The sequence below is a fragment of the Hibiscus syriacus genome, unplaced genomic scaffold (genome assembly GCF_006381635.1).
Source record: "Hibiscus syriacus cultivar Baekdansim isolate YM2019G1 unplaced genomic scaffold, ASM638163v2 tig00110339_pilon, whole genome shotgun sequence".
NCBI lineage: Eukaryota > Viridiplantae > Streptophyta > Magnoliopsida > Malvales > Malvaceae > Hibiscus > Hibiscus syriacus.
This window is the reverse complement of record NW_024062692.1, coordinates 141,055-162,938: the sequence shown is the minus strand read 5'-3', so window position 1 is coordinate 162,938 and position 21,884 is coordinate 141,055. Positions and strand designations below refer to the sequence as shown.

At 33.2% G+C, this 21,884-nt stretch overlaps 1 pseudogene; it reads left to right on the top strand.

The window, feature by feature from the left end:
- The first annotated feature begins 1,152 nt into the window (after window positions 1-1,152).
- LOC120120529 lies at window positions 1,153-2,824 on the top strand (annotated as a pseudogene).
- The last annotated feature ends 19,060 nt before the right edge of the window (window positions 2,825-21,884 follow it).

The following is a 21,884-nucleotide window of genomic DNA, read 5'->3' as shown; positions in this document are numbered from 1 at the left end:
TATGGAAAACTAGTTTTATTTATTTATTTTATTATCGACTTGGAAAAAAATATATTTCAATAATTTATGTTATTAATTTATTTAATTTTAGTTACTTATATTTTGATTATTATATTTATCATTAAATCGTTAATTATTGTTAGTTTGATGATGTAACACGTCAATAAAAGAGATCAAGTTTAATTTAATCCTTAAATTTAAGATGAAGTATCACTTTGATTCTAGATTTTAGATAAAATAGTAATTTGACCCCTTAATTCAACCAAAATATCATGTCATATGCCATCATTCATCACTGTTGTTGTTGTCACTCACGCATTTTTTAGTCACATTTTTCGGTGAATTGGACATCGTTTGATGAATTGAAAATTTTGAGATTCAATAGTCGGCGGTGATAACCGATAGTGACTGGCGGTGACAGTGGTGAGTGGTGGAGGTAAAGAGAGACTTTGGTTGACTTTTGAGATCAAATTGATATTTTATTTAAAGTTTAGAGATCAAAATAATATTTCATTTGAAATTCAATGTCAAATTAATATTTTATCTACAGTTGAAGGATAAAATAAAAAATTAATTTTTCTTACCTAGCGTGTTGATCATCAAACTAATAAGAACCAACAGTTCAATGATCAAAATATAACAATCTATAATTTTTTTATGCAAATAAAAGTCACTAGTTTATTAAAAAAGATGAAAGATCCAAAATTACAATAAAGATTTGCAACAATAAGTGAAAGCTAAACAAATAATTAGGATATTTTACTATAACAATTACATAATAAACTAGTCACTCGAGATCATATACGGACCCCTACAAAGAAATTGTTAAAACCTCATCCAAAAAATTCAAACAAAAGATCGATACAAACAAATCTGACTGCATCGACAAACGAATTACAACAGGGGATGAAACTATTGAAAACCACCGACAATCGCAAATTAGAGTCGAACGTTGTGAGACAACTATCTCCAAATGAAAAATACATATCCAAATTCAATTTGATGATCCAAAGCGGAGAAGATCAATAAGATAACAAAAGATCAACATGATAATAAATTAATGCAATGTCAAATTCAACCCTAAAAATTAATCAAAAAGAACGACCAAACTAATGATAAAAAAAAGACTGAAAACGTGTCAAAAACATAAAAATGTCTTTTTCAGTATTTCCAGATTTCTTAAATTCACCATGTGATTTCTTCGAGCCATAACACCTCTGTTAAAATCTGGGTCGATAGCGTCTCCTTGCAGCCATTTACGCATGAAGAGTGGAACTCTCATCATGTTGAACACATTGAAAAGGTCAGTCAATCTACTTACAATATATATTAGATTTATATATATTTGATATATATGTATATATATATATATATTGCAGACAAAGAGAAGGGTAAGAATTCATGTGGATGCACAAGGGAAACCGGCGGCCAACTCCAAGATTTCCATAAAGCAAAAGGTTTCAGGGAAACCAGTGGGCTGTGCTACAAACAAGAACATCCTCAACAACGAATGCTACCAAAACGGTTCACTTCGAGGTTTACCCACACAACCTTCGAGGACGAAATGAAATGGTACAGCAACGAACCAACCCAAGGCAAAGAAGACTATTCAATCTCGGATTCCTTGATGGCATTAATGAAACAGCACAACATTGCGGTTCGAGGACACAACGTTCTGTGGGACGATCCTCGTTTTCAACCGAGTTGGGTCCCCTCTCTCGGTCCAAACGACCTTTCAACAGCGGCAAACAAAAGGGTTAACTCGATCATGACCAAGTACAACCGAGTTGGGACGTTGTCAATGAGAATCTGCACTTTAATTTCTTAGAGAGTAAGCTTGGGCCAAGTGCTTCTTCCACGTTCTACAAAATGGCGTCCGATATCGATTCTTTTGTACCTTTGTTTATGAATGAATACAATACCCTCGAGGAGAAGGGAGATACTGCATCAACACCAGATAAATACCTTGCAAAACTGAAAGAAATTAAATGTGTATTGGGTCCCAAGGCTAACCAAATGGCTATTGGCCTAGAGTGCCATTTCGACGTCCCGAACCTTCCTTACGTAAGATCTTCTCTTGATACTCTAGCTTCCAAGAAGTTGCCCATTTGGCTGACGGAAATAGTTGTGAAGAGCAACCCCAATCAGGTAATATTTCAAGTTCAACATTCCACTATACTTAAATTTTACAAAGTAATATTTGTTCAGAATCTTTCTTAATCATTGACAAAACACACACACCCTACATACATAATCTTTCTTAATCATTGACAAAACACACACACCCTACATACATAATTGCTCAAATCTTGAATCTCTAAGGAGAACATCACTCACTTTTACCACTAAGGCAAAACATATATATATATACTTAAGCTTATATGTTATACATTACCAGGCAACGTTTTTGGAGCAAGTTTTTAGGGAAGGGCATGAGCACCCTGGTGTTAGTGGGATGATAATATGGTCAGCTTGGAAACCAGAAGGATGTTACCATATGTGTCTGACAGATAATAATTTCAAGAACTTGGCAACTGGGGAAGTTGTGGACAAGCTGTTGAAAGAATGGGGAATCAAGGCCACTTTACAAGGCCAGACCGATGCCAATGGTTTCTTTGAGGCTTCTCTTTTTCATGGAGAATATGAAGTGAAAATCAGTCTTCCAGTTGATGCAGCCAATACTTCATTGTCTAAGAGATTCAATGTGGAACCTGCACATGAATCCCAGGACCAGGTTATGCTTCTCCAAGTTTCTACGTGATGTATTCTGCCATTTTCCCTATGCAGTCGACTGTACTTTCACTTTTGTTATGCAAAAATAATAATAGCATATTACATTTTCTTTCAATTTTGTTTTCACTTTTATTATTAAATAAATGTATGCGTATATCTCACTAAAATATATGATAATTTTTAATTTTCAGGGGATGACTGTACTCACCTGTCCCCCTTGATCCATCCCTTCTTATATTCACAACTTTTAGCCATTTTTTTTAAACAATGAGTAACTGAGTAAGCAAAGGTAAAAAAAATTTGAAGAACATCTAATGCATTTTCATGTGACCAAGATATTGTGCAACAAGCTTTGTTACGTGTTTAACTTCAACACTAAAAATGGTGAATGTCCTAACTTTATAGGTGTTTGTGTACATGTAATTTAAGACTTCAGTCTTAACGAGACGGAAGGGTGTTGTGATACTAGATTTCAGTCCTGGCGAGGCAGAGGGATGTATAATGATTTTGTATCACATTGATGCTTGACGAGATGGTGAGATTCAAGTATTCGAAGGCTACTAATATTGTAACACCCATAACTCGTATCCGACCCGGATACGAATCCGAGGTGTCACATTGACTTTTCAAAGTATTTACTTTTAAAATTTTGTTAGAAATCTAAAACACTTGTTTATATTAAACTGGTGGAACCCTTAAGTAAAAATAATTAACGAAATTCAAACTCAAATTGAAAACAAAACTTAATAATTTACATAAATACAATAAAGTATTTTTACAAAATCGGATCAGAGCATATACGATTTAAACATCTAATTACATGGCAACACATTTAATACAACAAAATAACATACTGTGTAAATTGTTTCTGATTTGATCTTCTTGTAGAAATATGTTGTATTGACTGATCCTAGCTTTGTTCTTCCTGCGTCTTTGTACCTACGTGTGAAACACTCACACGCTAAGTCGTTGCCTTAGTGAGGCATATGAAGTGCATAATAAAACATTAAAACACTTAATCATATTCTAAGCATTTCATAAAATCACATAAATAAACCATAGAACACATCATAGAACAAAAACATACATGTATATATACATATATATCATCATGCACTGTTCACTTTACCATTTCTTTTATTAACCCATGGTACATCATTGAGAACTTAATGTATGTGAGTGCATTGAGGTTGTGCACTAATACTGTCACCACAGCTCGTATAAATTGCACAGAAGTGCCGCTTAGAATATGCACCGAAGTGCCACGTAGAAATGTCTCGAAGGACCACGTAGAATTGTCTCGAAAGACCGCATAGAATTGTCCTGAAAGACAGCGTAGAACCCTTAATTCTTGGCATGCCAATTATACCTTTAGATCTCATATAACATACTTTGGGCTTTAGCATTTATTCCATTTCACATAGCTTATATCACGTAGACAAATAATCATATAGATCATGTCACATAACTTATATAACATTTTCATATAATCACGTAGTTCAATAACACATAGCTTATATCACATTTTCACATAATCACATAAATCATATCAAATAACATAAAATATAAACAATGCATGTACATGTAGTAACAGAATCAAAACTATGTTGAGATTTATGTAAACATGTAATCATATCATTTCATAAACTTCCAAACATTTTTCTAATCAAAATATTGGAAATAGACTCATCGCAAGTCTTATTTCCATAAAACAATATATATAGTATGCACTCAAATTAAACTTTTGCTGGAAATCTAAAACTTTTGTTTATATTAAACTGGTGGAACCCTTAAATAAATATAATTAACGAAATTCAAACTCAAATTGAAAATAAAACTTAATAATTTACATAAATACAATCAAATATTTTTACAAAATCGGATCAGAACATATACGATTTAAACATTTAATTACATGCCAACACATTTAATACAACAAAATAACTGTAAACACTATTTTTTTTATCGAATACTCCACCAACTCACCATGGCTGCCATCAGCCATGCCCGGTTGCAGCAGCCCCATGCCTCCATCCCCAACACTCCACGCCATCTCTTGATTTTCTCCTATCCATTTATTCCTTCAAAATTAAGATCTCCTTGTAACATAGGTTGTATATTTTCCTTCTTGCTCTCATACTCTTTTCATATTACTTATAATTATCTCTGATTACCCATCTTATCACGTCTTCATAACTTTGACAGTCCACACTACTTGCACAAATCTTATTCTTGTAAAATCCTTGTTCGAAGCACAATACACATATTCTTTTTATCATCTTAAACTTTTCTACTACATTCTTAGCTTCCTTCAGATATACGAATATTTATCTCTTTGACTAAATCACATCTACATGATTAGAATACACCACCATATCCAAATCCACATCATACTTGATTAACTTAACCTTATATCTTTTCCAAATGTTACAACTCTATTACCCTTACCATTACAGTTAGTCACTAGAAACTTTTCAATTTAGGGCATAAGCCCTAATCAAACCAATCATATACATCCTTTTCAGTTGGGATTAACTCAGTGTACTTCACTCAACTTATTAAACCCACACTCTTACACCTACTCGATATTATTCCCCTGTTTCAAACTCATAAACTCTAGCTTCATTTGCCTTATAAACTTGTCACCGATGTACTTATTCTTGAACTCTTCTACAAATTCTAAGCACATCATTTGGTCTTTTAACATTCTTATGGTGACATTTATCCACCATATTCTATCTTAACCACATAATAACAAAACTACTCCATATAAATTCTCCGATTCAAAGCAGTGAAGACCCTCTAACGCTATTCTAACGTGTTTTCAACTTTCTGAAAACAACCTTTGATCTTACAAGGCACTTCCTGAGGTGTCTTCTCTTCATCCTACCTGGCCAGGGTAGGTGAATTGCTACCACCATCAGGTCTATCACCTTTCACTTACTTCGAAACTTTCATTACTATACTTCTAATATAACATAATAATCCTACTCTATTAACAAGACATCTCACTCTTTACTCTATCAGATCAGAAAATTTTCACTTCGTGTTGGAATGTACACATTTTAAAACTCGTTTGACTTCGGTTTAAGCCTAGAATCGGCTAAACCTTAGATCTGATACCATTAAAAGCATTAAATGTAACACCCCAACCCGTACCCGACCCGAATACGAATTCGATGTGTCACATTGACTTTTTAAAACGTTTACTCTTACAATATAATTGAAAATTCAAATTCACATTTCAAGAAAACTGAATATTTTACATTAATTATAATCCTATGATTTTACAAAACTAATTAGATCATGTCTTATTCAAGTCTATAGTTACATACCAACTACACTTACTATACAAAATACATATCATTACATTCTTTTCTGATCTTTGGAAAGGAGAAGTTGACCTCTTGCCTATCTTCGCTCCTTAATCTTCTTGGAAACCTACATGTGAAAACACTCACACGCTAAGTCATTGACTTAGTGAGGCATATAAAACATATAATGTAAACTTAATTATTTAACAATACAAGAACATCTCATACAATAATATCATGTAATACCATTTAACATTTCATATCATCATGTCATATAAAACCATTAATATTACATATAACAACATACGTACATACACATAAATCATCATTAACATTTTTATCATTATCATTAATTCCTTTTTATCTTATAATCTTATATTTAACATTTACACATCATATAACACCTTTTACAAAGAAACACATATAACATCATATATAGCTTATTTATGCTATATCTCTTAATAGCTCATGTATACTTGTGAGAATTAAAAATATGTGAGTACATAGAGGTTATGCACATATGTTGTCACCACAACTCGTATAAGTCCCACTAGGGGCATATAAAATTATCCCGGAGGACCACGTAGAAATGTCCTGAAGGACCACATAGATGTCCCGAATGACCACATATATGTCCTGAAGGACCGCGTAGAACCCTCGACTCTTGGCATTCCAACTATACCCCTAGCTCTCTTTTCACATAACATGGGCATTATCAATATGTTTTTCATATATTCACAAATTCATATCACATAAACATGTAATCGCATAACTTCTTATCACATTTTCATATGATCACATATGTCATATCACATAGATATGTATTCGAGTAGCTCATATAACATTCTTATATGGTCTCATAAATAGTTATCGTATAACACATATCATATATGTTCATATCACATAGCTTGTAATGTAAGCAAGATATACTAGCATATACATATAATCGCATAGCTTGCATCATATCATTTATCATGTATTCTCTTAGGATTACATATCAACCCATATAACTTTAGCAGATACTCATATACACATTTTAATATAATCCGCATACCATTACAATATATCTTACATGTTCGTATAATCACTTAGGTGTATGTCTTCGAGCTTATATATTATTCTCATATTATCCTACAGGTCAATGTTACTTGTCTTATCTCACTTCTCAGTCAATCATATAATTCCATTATACTAGTTCACCTAGATTATCACACAATCATATACTTGCCTAGTTCATAATCATATTGTTTATATCACCTTTTTACATACCTACATAGCTCATATTTTGTTCTCTTAGGTTCACCTAGATCACGTAACATATATCACTTATATCACATCACTTATATACTAGTTTAATCTATTTACCTAGCTCAGTTTCACATAGCCTATAACCTTCTCATATGGCTTCATAAATCTTTACCATCTAACTCATATATCATAGTTTCATTTAAGCACATAAATTTTCCAATATAGCTTATCTCAATCTTTATTTAATCACGTAAGTCCATTATATCATTTCATATAGATCTATTTCCTATAAATTATACATTGTTATCATATATATATATATATATATATATATATATATATATATATATACATATATTCACCTGTCACATGTTTCCCCTAATTCACTTGGTCGATAACACATAGCTTATATCACTTTCTCTTGTTATTTCCTAAGTCATTGTTATTTACATAGTTCATGATCATACAACTTTTATCAAAGAGTCACATCATCATATAATTTATATCACATAACAAAGCACATAACAATATATATTCATATACTAACGGTTACCAACTATACTTATTTTCATGCATTCATAAACTCAAAATAGGGAATTAGACTTTTCGCAAGTCTAATTTCCATATAAACATATACTATAATACTATACACTCACCTTAGCCTCACTAGTCCAAGGAATACACTTATCTCTTTCTTGATCGATCTTATCTCGTTGACTCATCCGGTACTTGTCTTCATTCGATATCTACACGATACATACAATCCAATAAATATCAGAATTCGAATTACTCGAAAAGAATCTTACTAATATAAACTAAAAAAGCACTAAATTCTTATTTCCAATTTAAGTAGTATCGGTAACACAATTACAGTATTGATACCTTTATGCTTGTAGTATCAATACTACCCCATGGTATCGATGCCCATTCGAGATTCTATAATTTCATTGCAAGAATGGTATCGATACCTCCCTATTGGTATTAATACCCATGATACCGATATTATCACTTCAATATCGATACCCCATGAAGCTTTTATCCCACTATTGCCTTATGGTATCGATACTGTTCATGCAATATCGATACTTTACGCATAATTATCATATATTTTGCCTTGTAGTATCGGTACTTACTCGACCAATACCGATACTACTAACCCAGAATAAACTTCTTTAACCTGAAAATTATCAGCACTTTACCCAAACTCTGCTTATTTAACTCTGTTCATGCCTTTAAACTCAACTATACGTACTTAAACAATCTTTTAGCACTATAACACTTCATCATCTTTAATATCTTACTATAACTCTTGAAATTAATAATTTTACTAAACTTTCAATGTGTTCTAAACTCATTTCTAATACTTTAGACTTTTTAATCCTTCTTATGACAAGTCAAATTTATCAACAAAACTTAAAAAATGATATTTTATCAATAATTCACTTCTACACCCTTATAATAATTCCCTTTCTAATTCTCTCCTCTTGTTGTTTTAATCTTATTTAAGCTTTCCTTAAGCTTATATAACAACTAAAGAACAAGAACCAACTTAAAATTAAAGAAATAAATAACTAGAATTCAACTCACCTTATAAATGAAGCTAACGGGAAGAAGAAGAAGATAATAGAAAATAAGCTTCCAAATAACTCTCCCAATCCCACGTGCTTATCTCTTAATAAAGGAGATAAAATATCCTTTAAACAAAAAAGACCATAATACCCTTTAATCCTTCTATTTTTACTATTTAATCCAATACCCAGATATTTCACTTAAAGTCCCTAAACTTTTTTCATTTTTCAAAATCAGACCTCAAAGTTTCAAAACTTACATTTTAGTCACTAGCACTGTTTTTGGGATGTTACACATGCCCAGTATCGATACTTCCTCACTATGGTATCGATACCCATTCTACATCATGTAATTTCATCTCTAAAAATGGTATCGATACTTGTCCATTAGTATCGATACCCTTGGTATCGATGTTACTCCTTCAATATCGATACTCTTTTAAGGATTCATCAAATTTTACCTTATGTTATCGATACTGTTCTTCCAGTATCGATACCTAAACCCATATTTCACCCATTTTTGCTTTGAAGTATCGGTACTGGACCGATACCCTTGCCCAGAAATTACCTATTTAAATTTGAAAATTTACCAACACTTACTTAAATCCCACTCTTTTAACTCCTTTCATGTCATTAAACTCAACTACACTTATTAAAACTAACTTATACCACTTTAACATACTTAAACATCCAAAATCCCACAATATCACTTGAAACTAAAATCTTACCAAATATTCAACATGTCCCAAATCCTATTCCAACACCTTAGATTTCTTATTCCAACTTATGACAAGTCAAATTTCACTTTAAAATCCATTTAGTAACTCTTTCTCATCAATTCACTCAAAAACCCTTTTTATTCAATCACCCATAACTTGTAAATCTTTTAGTTTCTACTTCTCTTTAAGCTTTCTCAAGCTTTCCTAATACCCCAAGAATCAAAACCACTGATAAATTACAACAAATAATCAACTAAAAGATTTTTTACCTTAGCTATTGAGTCATGGTGGAGAGGAGGAAGAAAGGATGAAGAAAGAAAGAGAATTTTTTTTTGATTCCTTTAACTCTTTCTTCCCTTGTTCTACGTGTATTTAAAACACCAATAATGAATTTTTAATTCATTTATTGTCTAATGACCATTATGCCCTTCCATCTCTCAATATTTGTTAAACAATCCTACATAAAGAAATTCCAATTATGTCCCTAAACTTTTCAATTTTAATCACCAAGTTTTACACTTTTACACTTTGGTCACTAGCCCGGTTTTTGGGATGTTACAAATATACCATTAGGTTAATTCTAATTTAATAAATTGAATAATTTTGTTTTGTAACTTGATATAAGAAATGCTTTGTATTGTTAATATTTAGTAATTTTATAATATAATGATGATGATTATAATGGCTAAATGCATATCTTTGATGTAAATTGTGTACATTTTTATTCGTTTGTGTTTCGACTACTTAATTGGACTTTCGAACCTGCTTTGTAGTTTTATTGTCTTTGCACGAGTTCATTTTGATAATTTGATAGATCGAGATTATATTTAGAGGTTTGTAAGTTAATTCTAACTCTTTCAGTGTAAATTTTTTTATTTCTGAACTTCTAGGATAGTGGTGGAATGTAATGTGTTAGTTTTTTGAACATATAGATCCTTTTGATCTTATGATTATGTATATAAGATCTATGTTATGTTTAGGTCTAATTGGCATGCCTTTGTTATGATTGTTATGCTTGGTGTTAAATACTCCATATTTGGTAAGTTCGACTCAGTTGATCTAGCTAATTGTCGGTAAGTAAGTCTCGATATCAAACATTAACATGCGCTTTTCTTCATGTTGAGCCTTGTTTTAGTATCAATACTCATATAATAGTATCGATACAATAAATAATTAGAGATTATTTTATATTTTAAACATTATTTTGGTATTGATAATCCAAATAGGAATATCAATACTATTATAGTAATATTGGTGCTCAATTAAGAGTTTTGATATTGTGTATTTACAATTTTTTTTTTTTGAAAATTCAAATGTCAATTAATTATCGTTACCATATAGATGATATTGATACCATAATGCTTTCATTGATAAATTAAATCTCTCTCTCTCTCTCTCTCAACCACAAGTTACCTTTTTCCTTTACTCATTTTTGCCCTTGGATCATTAAGAATCCTGATATGATAAGTTATGGTATTAGATTTGGAAATATAAAAATTCATTATTGGGTTGTAAGAATTAGAAGATTCTTATTATTAGTATTGGATATTAAGTTTCGACTTTCTACAGAGTTGATATATAATCTCAAAAATGGTTTAGATATTAAAAGATCCATATATTTATTATAATTTACTAATTAATACCTAAAAGGTGAATTATAAATTGTTTGAACGGATATTTACTCATTTTAGTTCTATTTTGACTCCTGTTATGATTCAATTAGTTAATGTGATATTTTCAACTCGATTTTTTATATTTTTGGCTCGATTTATACGTAGACCAGATTATGTATTAAAAAAACAATATTGCTTTACAGAATAAATATCCATGGTTATTATTATATTCTAGTTCAAATAGCATAGTTTGGTTCTTCATCGACACTTATTCAACATCTGTAAAATTCAAAGTACACCTGAATACTCTTGTACTAACATAAAATTAATAAAAAAACATGATTGATAGGTTTAACAGGTTGTTTTAATGGGTGTCAGAAAGTTAAAGTTTAGCTTTTTTATAACAAGATAAAAATTTAAAATATAATATATGGTAATAAAGATTTACAATCATAATCGTAAATTAAGCACATAATTAAGAAAATTTACTATAATCATTGATACATAACTAGCAACTTAAGATCACATAAGGATCATACAATGAAAGATTAATATCTAATAAAAAAAACTTGAACAAAGATATATACAAACATATTTGATCGTATTGGCAAACAAACCACAAAAGGAGATCAATCTACTGAAGGATCACAAACAAACTGCAAATCAGACTCGAGCGATGTAACGTCCTCCATACCGGGTTAGTGATCAAATTGTGAAAATTTAAAATTTAGTGACCAAAGTAGATAAATTGAATGGTTGAAAGATTTAATAGGAATGTTTCATGTATGATGGATAAGCAAATAAGGGAAATTAAGAGGGCAAAGGAGTCTTTTAGTAAGAAAAATAATTAAATATTCCTTAAGGTTATTTTATAAACCACGTGGAAAGCATTTGAGAGAAAACAAGGTTCCAGATATTTCTCTCTTCTTCTCCAACCGTGAAGCTAGCAAGCAAAGGTGAGTTGTATTTTTTTGGATTAATTCTTATGAGTTAAGCATGGTTTTGGTTAATGCAGATTTAGGAAAGATGATGAAGAGAAACAAGGACTTAGAAACTCAAAGAATTCTAAGTTAAGGGAGATTAAAGGTTGAGAGCCATTGAATGAAATCTTGGATTAAAGGTCATAATAAGAATTAGAAGCTGGATTTGACTAGTCATCAAACTAATTAAGAAGTATGAGGTGATAGAATTAAAATTAGAACAAGTTGGAATTTGAGTAAGATTCTTAAATTCTATATGGAGGATTGGTTTTTTTTTTTTTAAGTTTTAGAGGTATTGAATGGATAATAATTAGTTTAAGTAAGAGTATGAAAGTTAGGAATATTAAAGGGAGTAAAATAGGAAGGTTTGAGCTGAAATGAGATGATTTTCGAGCTCAAAATAGGATTTTTGGGCTAGGAGAATCGGTACCCATTCAAGGGGAATTGATACCCCCTCAAACGAATATGAAATTCCAGAATGCCAGAGGGGAATCGATACCCCCACAGTAGGGAATCGATTCCCCCTAAAGAAAAAAATAAAAATCAATCCCTTAAATTTGTTTAGGCTATTAGAAGTTAATTTCAAGACTTAGGCATCTGATAATCATATTGAAAATTATGTTTATGTAGATATTAAGCCTAATCGAGTTATGGAACAATCGACAAGTAAGATCGATCGAGGAAAAAGCAAGGAAATATAGGTGAGTGCATATGCATAGCATGAATATAGTATTATATTCAGTTCTAGACTTGTGATAAGTCTAGATTCAATATTTGATACATGATCACATTCCATATTATGATACTTGACATGAATTCATATTATATGCATTATGTGACATGAATATGCAGGAAAAGTTATATGAATTATGTGATAAAGGTATGGAAAATGAAATGTTTATGTGATAAAGGTATGGAAATGATTTGTCTATGCGATATAAATTATGTGAATTGTAAAAGCCCATGTTCTGTAGATGAGAACTATAGGTATAGTTGGCATGCCAAGGGTAGAGGGTCTATGCGGTCCTTCGGGATATATATATATATATTCTTTGGAACATTTGAGGGGTCTTTTGAGACACATAATTGATCCTTGGCATATGTATATGATTCTTAAGGAATTTATATGTGGTCCTTTGGGACAAATTCTACGCGGTCATTCGGGACAAATTTCTATGCGGCACTTCGGTGCAAAAACTCTACGCGGCACTTTGGTGCAATTTATACGAGCTGTGGTGACAACATAGTGCATAACCTCGCAATACTCATGTACATTAGGTTCTCAGTATGGTATCATGGGCCAATAAACTTATTAATACAAATTCGTGAATGCTAATGTAATATGCTTACGGGTAAGGATCATGGTGATATAAACTACATTGATTAAGTATACGATTTTTCTCATTTCATATCATTATGGCATTTTCATTACAGTTCCATTATATTATTATTACATTGCCTCACTAAGTCGATGACTTAGCGTATGAGTGTTTCACTCATAGGATCCGAGAAAGTAGAAGATACAGGTAAGCAGCTGACAACATTACTCCTGCAACTATCAGATCAGAAGCAACCTAATCAGTAGGTCATTTTGTTATGTAAATGGGTGTTAGCATGTAACTAAAGGGTTAAGTTGTGTATGCTCTGAGTATTTTGGTAAACTTGTATTAATATATGTATATTATCGTATTTTCTTAATATAATTTTAAGTATTTTGTTATTATTTGTTAAGAGTAATGTTTTAAAAAGGTAATGTGACATCTCAGACTCGTATCTAGGGATGGCAGTATGACCCGAACCTGACGAGGAAACCCGAAACCCGGTCAAGTTCAGGTCGGGTCGGGTTGAATGATATTGGGTTAGGTTCGGGTTTGAGGATTTTTTTCGGGTCGGGTTCGGGTTCGGGGCAAGGTATCCCCGACCCGCCCCGATTATATATATATATATATAATATTTATATATTTTTATATTAATTATATATATATTATTTTATATATATTTTATATTAATTATATATAAAATATTTTCGGGTTCGGGTTTGGGTATAATATTTCGGGTCGGGTTTAGGGACAGGGCAAAAATAATCCCCGACGGGGCGCCCTGATAAAAAACCCATCAGGGATCGGGTCGGGGTTGGGGATAGAGATTTATTTTGGGTTCGGGGACGGGGTGAACAAAACCCACCCCGAACCCGACCCGTTGCCATTCCTACTCGTATCCAAGTCGGGTACGGGTTGGGGGTGTTACATTTAATGGTATCAAAGCTATGGTTTAGTCGATTCTAGGCATAAATCAGAGTCTATAGAGTCTTTAAATGGAATATATGCAAAAAAATAGTGAGAACTTTTGATCTGGTATAGTATGAGTATGTTGTTTTGCTAATAGAACAATATGTTTATTCTTATTAGATGTCCGAGCATAGTAGCTCCTGAAGTGAAGCGGGAGAAGATAGGCCTGTTGAAAGCAGTAATTCACCTGTCCTGGCCAGGCAAGGTGAAGAACATGCATCTCAAGGAGTGCCTGTGCAAGATCAGGATACGTTCTTCAGAACGTTATACGCTATTCTGACGCGTCTTCAACCTCCTACTCCACCAACTCAAAGAATGAATGTAGCAAAAGAGTTGAGAGGTTTAGGAGCTCCCAAATTTAAGGGAGAAGTCGAGGAATGTCTGGTTACGGCGAATCTTTGGTTAAATGATTTGAAAATCATGTTGGATGGTCTCCACTGCTCTAAAGTGGAGAAATTAGATGGAGTTGTCTCGTTACTGAGAGGTCAGGCGAGGATATGGTGGACGAACGTCACCATGAGGATGCCAAATGACCAGTTGACTTGGTCTTTGTTTTTAGAAGAATTCAAAAACAAGTACATTGGAGATCAGTTCATTCGGCAAATAAAGCAAGGGTTTATGAATTTGAAGCAGTTGAACCGCTCTGTATATGAGTATGAATGTGAGTTCAACAAGCTTAGTCGGTTTGCATCTGAGCTGGTACTAACTGAAAAAAGGCTTTTGAATGGTTTGTGGAGGGCTTATGTCCTAGATTGAAAGAGATGCTGATAGTATTGAATTTGTCAAAGCTCATTTTAAGAGGTGATTAATCGTGCGAAAGCTCTTGAAAGAGCTTAGAATGAGAGATTCGGGGACTTTAGAGTTCAGACATCAAAGAGGACAGGTGTTTCTTCCAGCTCATCACCACCAAAAATAGGAAGAGACTCAGGATTTCAATCACAAGCTAGATCCGAATCAGTTGCATCCTCAGCTAGGGGAGCAAGTCAGGCAAGACCTAGATAGACGCAATCAGTGGGATATGGTGTTGGGAGATCTACTCCGAGTCAAGTGAGACAGTGTCAGCACTGTAGGAAAAACTATTCTGGGGCTTGTCGAATGGCTGTTGGGACTTGTTTTCGATGCAGAGATGCCGACCATTTTATTCGGGATTGTCCATTGATGGTTGGTGAGCCTGCACCATCTGAAAGAGTTGGCTCTGCCTCACAGAGAGGACGAGGAAGGGGCAGAGGAAGAAACCAGTCCGAATCCTCTACACAACATGAAGTTCGCTCAACTGCTCGGGTATATAATTTAAAGACAAGTGAAGATTGGGATGATCCTGATATTATAGTAGGTACTTTTCAGCTGTATGATAAATTAGTATTGGTACTGATTGATCCGGGTTCTAATTATTCCTACATTACAAGTAAATTAGTAAAGGAATTGAGGATTCCCTTAGAAGCTATGAGTAATGAGATTATAATAACTAATCCTTTAGGCCATAGTGCTCGGGTGAACAAAGTCTGTAAGGGGTGTCCCATAAAGATTCAAGGAATTAAATTCCCTGCTAATATGATGAAATTACCCTTTGACGAGTTTGAAGTGATTTTGGGAATGGATTGGTTGTTCCGTTACTATGGGGATGTTAATTGCAGATCGAAAAAGGCAACCCTAAAGAGTCCAGAAAGAACATAAATAAGTGTGATCAGTGAAAGGTTTAATCCTTTAGCAAATGTAATATCATTAATGTCTGCTAACTATTGCTACAAGGATGTCAAGGTTTTCTTACAAATGTGAAAGATACAAGAGCTATAGAGAAAGGATTAGATGAGATTTCAATAGTTTGGGAATTCCCTGATGTTTTCCCTGCTGAGTTGCCTGGATTACCTCCTGATAGAGAGGTAGAATTTCAAATTGAATTAATGCCGGGAACCGCTCCAATTGCAATGACACCTTATCGGATGGCTCCAAAAGAATTGCAAGAGTTAAAGAATCAATTGCAAGAGTTGTTAGAGAAGGGATTTATTCGACCAAGTGTGTCACCTTGGGGAGCTCCGGTGTTATTTGTTAAGAAGAATGATAGATCAATGCGTCTCTGCATTGATTATCGACAGCTCAATAAGGTGACAATCAAAAATAAATATCCCCTCCCACACATTGATGATTTGTTTGATCAGTTAAAAGGAGCTTCGGTATTCTCGAAGATTGACTTACATTCTGATTATCACCAATTGAAGATTAAGGAAAAGGACATTCCAAAGACTGCTTTTAGAACGAGATATGGTCATTATGAATTCATTGTAATATCATTCGGAGTAATGAATGCACCTGCTGCTTTCATGGATCTCATGAACAAAATTTTTCAGCCCTATTTGGACCAGTCTATTGATGTCTTTATTGATGACATACTGGTTTACTCGAAGTCTATTGAAGAGCATAACATACATTTACAAATAGTGTTGCAAATTCTCAGAGATAAGAAGCTTTATGCCAAATGGTCCAAATGTGAATTTTGGCTTAATGAAGTGATTTTCTTGGGGCATGTGATCTCTGCAGATGGGATTCCGGTGGACCCTCAAAAGATAAAAGCTATAATGGTGTGGGAAGTTCCAAAGAATGTATCAGAAGTTCGGAGTTTTTTTTGGACTTGCCGGTTATTATCGAAGATTCGTTAAAAAAATTTCGATGATATTGTTGCCTTTAACGAAGCTGATGAGAAAGAATGTACCATTTGTTTGGACTCCTGAATGTCAAGATAGTTTTGAAGCGTTAAAGAGAATTTTGACAGAAGCTCCTGTATTGGTTTAACCGAAATCTGGCAAGAATTTTATAGTATTCAGTGACACATCTCATAATGGTTTGGGTTGTGTATTAATGCAAGAAGGAAAAGTATTAGCGTATGCATCGAGACAGATGAAACCACATGAAAAGAATTACCCCACCCATGATTTAGAAATGGCTGCAGTGGTGTTCGCTCTCAAGATTTGGCGTCATTATTTGTATGGAGAACGATGTTACTTGTATACAGACCATAAGAGCCCGAAATATCTGATGAATCAAAAAGAGCTTAATTTGAGGCAAATGAGGTGGGTTGAGTTTTTGAGAGATTATGATATAATAATTGACTATCATCCCGGAAAGGCTAACGTGATAGCATATGCTTTGAGTAGAAAGACGTTTGCAGCTTTACAAGCTATGGATGCAAGGTTATCTTTGACTGAAGACGGTGGTCTATGTGAAGAGTTAAAACTTAAACCAGTATGGTTGGAACGAATATGAGAATTGAAAAGTAAAGATGAAAGGTGTTTAGAAATAATTGAGCAAGTAAAGAGTAAAGAGATTAAAGACTTTGAGGTTAAGTCGGATGGAAATTTGTATTATAAAGGAAGAATTGTGATACCAAATGATGAAGAATCGAAGAAAGATTTATTAGCAGAGGCTCATTGCAGTCCATTGAAGATGCACCCAGGTGGAACCAAGATGTATATGGATTTAAAAGATCGGTATTGGTGGCCAAGGATGAAGCGAAGCATTACTGAATTTGTGTCCAAGTGTTTGATATGTCAACAAGTTAAAGCTGAGCATCAAGTTCCGTCAGGATTATTGCAACCGCTTTACATTCCTCAATGGAAATGGGAAAATGTGACGATGGATTTTGTTTCGGGGTTATCCTTGACTCCGAACAAAAGAGATTCAATATGGGTAATTATTGATCAATTGACTAAGTCAGCGCATTTCCTTCTGGTTAGAATAGATTTCTCTATGGAAAAATATGCAGAACTGTATATTAGAGAAATTATTAGATTGCATAGAGTGCTTGTTTCCATAGTCTCTGATCGAGACCCTCGATTCACTTCGAGATTCTGGAAATCTTTGCATAGAGCGTTGGGAACTCGTTTAAACTTTAGTACAGCTTTTCATCCTCAGACTGACTGGCAATCAGAGAGAACTATTCAGATATTGGAAGATATGTTGAGAGCATGCGTAATGGAATTCAAAGGATCATGGGAAAAGTATTTACCGCTGGCAGAGTTCGCTTACAACAATAGTTATCAGTCCAGTATAAAGATGGCCCCATACGAGGCATTATATAGGAGGAAATGCCGTACTCCATTAAATTGGTATGAACTCAAAGATCGAAGTGTTCTTGGTCCAGATTTAATTCAAGATGTAGAAAAGAAAGTTCGAGAAATTCAGCATAACCTCAAAGTAGCCTCTGATGAGCAAAAGTCCTATTCTGATCTTAAAAGAAAAGAGATTGAATTCGAGGTTGGAGATAAAGTTTTCCTTAAAGTATCTCCCTGGAAGAGAGTATTACGATTTGGTCGGAAAGAAAAGTTAAATCCTAGATTTATTGGGCCATATGAAGTTGTTAAGAGGATAGGACCCGTGACATATCAATTATCTTTGCCATCAGAAATGGAGAAAATTCATAATGTTTTCCATATGTCTATGTTGCAGAGGTATAGGTCTGATCTCTCTCACATCATTGCACCAGAACAAGTAAAAGTCCAATCGGATCTGACATATGAAGAAGAGCCTGTGAGAATAATGGATTATGAAGTAAAATAGTTGAGGAATAAAACTGTTCCATTGGTCAAAGTTCTCTGGAGGAATCACAAAGTAGAGGAAGACACGTGGGAACGTGAAGAAGATATGCGTTGTCAATACCCTCATATGTTCGTGCAATAAAAATTCGAGGAAGAATTTTCTTAAGGAAGGGAGATTTGTAACGTCCTCCATACCGGGTTAGTGATCAAATTGTGAAATTTTAAAATTTAGTGACCAAAGAAGATAAATTGAATGGTTGAAAGATTTAATAGGAATGTTTCATGTATGATGGATAAGCAGAGAAGGGAAATTAAGAGGGCAAATGAGTCTTTTAGTAAGAGAAATAATTAAATATTCCTTAAGGTTATTTTATAAACCACGTGGAAAGCATTTGAGAGAAAATAAGGTTCCAGATATTTTTCTCTTCTTCTTCTTCTTCTCCAACCGTAAGCTTGCAAGCAAAGGTGAGTTGTCTTCTTTTGGATTAATTCTTATGAGTTAAGCATGGTTTTGGTTAATGAAGATTTAGGAAAGATGATGGAGAGAAACAAGGACTTAGAAACTCAAAGAATTCTAAGTTAAGGGAGATTAAAGGTTGAGAGCGACTGAATGAAATCTTGGATTAAAGGTCATAATAAGAATTAGAAGATGGATTTGACTTGTCATCAAGCTAATTAAGAAGTATGAGGTGATAGAATTAAAATTAGAACAAGTTGGAATTTGAGTAAGATTCTTAAATTCTATATGGAGGATTGGTTTTTTTTTAAGTTTCAGAGGTATTGAATGGATAATAATTAGTTTAAGTAAGAGTATGAAAGTTAGGAATATTAAAGGGAGTAAAATAGGAAGGTTTGAGCTGAAATGAGATGATTTTCGAGCTCAAAATAGGATTTCTGGGCTAGGGGAATCGGTACCCATTCAAAGGGAATCGATACCCCCTCAAACGAATATGAAATTCCAGAATGCCAGAGGGGAATCGATACCCCCACAGTAGGGAACCGATTCCCCCTAAAGAAAAAAAAATAAAAATCAATTCCTTAAATATTTTTAGGCTATTAGAAGTTAATTTCAAGACTTAGGCATTTGATAATCATATTGAAAATTATGTTTATGTATATATTGAGCCTAATCAAGTTCTGGAACAATCGACAAGTAAGATCGATCGAGGAAAAAATAAAGAAATATAGGTGAGTGCATATGCATAGCATGAATATAGTGTTATATTCAGTTCTAGACTTGTGATAAGTCTAGATTCAATATTTGATACATGATCACATTCCATATTATGATACTTGACATGAATTCATATTATATGCATTATGTGACATGAATATGCAGGAAAAGTTATATGAATTATGTGATAAAGGTATGGAAAATGAAATGTTTATGTGATAAAGGTATGGAAATGATATGTCTATGCGATATAAATTATGTGAATTGTAAAAGGCCATGTTTTGTAGATGAGAACTATAGGTATAGTTGGCATGCCAAGGGTAGAGGGTCTACGCGGTCCTTCGGGATATATATATATATTCTTTAGAACATTTGTGAGGTCTTTTGAGACACATAATTGATCATTGGCATATGTATATGATTCTTAAGGAATTTATATGTGTCCTTCGGGACAAATTCTACGCGGTCCTTCGGGACAAATTTCTACGCGGCACTTCGGTGCAAAAACTCTACACGGCACTTCGGTGCAATTTATACGAGCTGTGGTGACAGTATAGTACACAACCTCGCAATACTGGCGTACCTTAGGTTCTCAGTATGATATCATGGGCCAATAAAATTATTAATACAAATTCGTGAATGCTAATGTAATATGCTTACGGGTAAGGATCATGGTGATATAAACTACATTGATTAAGTATACGATTTCATCTCATTTCATATCATTATGGCATTTTCATTACAGTTCCTTGCTATTATTATTACATTGCCTCACTAAGTCGATGACTTAGCGTGTGAGTGTTTCACGCGTAAGATCCGAGAAAGTAGAAGATAGAGGTTAAGCAGCTAACAACATTACTCCTGCAACTATCAGATCAAAAGCAACCTAATCAGTAGGTCATTTTGTTATGTAAATGGATGTTGGCATGTAACTAAAGGGTTAAGTTGTGTATGCTCCGAGTATTTTGGTAAACTTATATTAATATATGTATATTATCGTATTTTCTTAATATAATTTTAAGTATTTTGTTATTATTTGTTAAGAGTAATGTTTTAAAAAGGTAATGTGACATCTCGGACTCGTATCCGGGTCGGGTACGAGTTGGGGTGTTACAAGCGACGTGAAAAACTATCCATGAACGCATAACAAGTATCCAAATCTAATATGATAGTCCAAAGCAGGGGAGATCACAATATAACATATAAACATCATCTTGATCAATCGTAACGATATCTAATCAACCTTTAGAAAAAGACTAGTGAACACAATGGCCAAACGACCGAAAAACGTGTCAAAAAGTAGAAGAAAACGTGCAATAATGGCATATGAAAATGTACCATATATGAATACTTATTGAAAATAAAAAACCTAAAGAAAATAAAGATGTAATATAAGAAAATAAAACCATAATAAAGAATACTGACGGTCGACAACCAACACTAAAGTTGGTCTCTTTCGATCAATAAAAATAAAAAAAATAGATGAACGACTTACCAATGAGAGAAAACTAAAAAAAAACTATGATAACTTCTAATATGACATTTTAAAATTTGAAAGGATAAATTTAGTGGAAGAATAATGTAATAAAAAACACCCGGCAATTTATTAAAAATAAATATAATAAGATTATAATCCTATGATGTTTGAAATATAAATTTTTATTGATACTTGAGAAATAAAAATGTACTTAGATGTCATCAATAGTTAGTGATTTAAA